This window comes from Cervus canadensis, chromosome 18 (genome assembly GCF_019320065.1).
Source record: "Cervus canadensis isolate Bull #8, Minnesota chromosome 18, ASM1932006v1, whole genome shotgun sequence".
In the NCBI taxonomy this organism is placed as follows: domain Eukaryota; kingdom Metazoa; phylum Chordata; class Mammalia; order Artiodactyla; family Cervidae; genus Cervus; species Cervus canadensis.
Genome location: NC_057403.1, coordinates 56,331,828 through 56,332,417, shown reverse-complemented (window position 1 = coordinate 56,332,417; position 590 = coordinate 56,331,828).

The window sequence follows — 590 nt, the reverse complement described above, 5'->3', positions numbered from 1 at the left end:
TGTGAAAGTTGGACTATAAAGAAAGCTGAGTGCTGAAGAGTTGATGCTTTTGAACTGTGGTGTTGGAGAAGACTCTTCAGAGTCCCTTGGACTGCAAGGAGATCCAACCAGTCCGTCCTAAAGGAAATCAGTCATGAATATTCAATTGGGAGGACTGATGCTGAAGCTGAAACTCCAATGCTTTGGCTACCTGATGTGAAGAACTGACTCATTTGAAAAGACCCTGATGCTGGGAAAGATTGAAGGCGGGAGGAGAAGGGGATGACAGAGGTTGAGATGGTTGGATGACATCACTGACTTAATGGACATGAGTTTGAGTTAGCTCCGGGAGTTGGTGATGGACAGGGAAGCCTGGTGTGCTGCAGTCCATGGGGTTGCAAAGAGTCGGACACGACTGAGCAACTGAACTGAACTCCAGGAGAGGAAAATGCCTGCCCTAGAGTGGTTCTACAAATTCCTTTTCTCAGGAAAGTCCTCATTTCAAATATTTTCCCCATTGTTTCTATCATTGATATCTCCTAGAAACTCAGTATTTTGGTAGCCAATAGCACTATTTCTGCAGGACTGTCTTTGAAAGACAGAAGCAACAC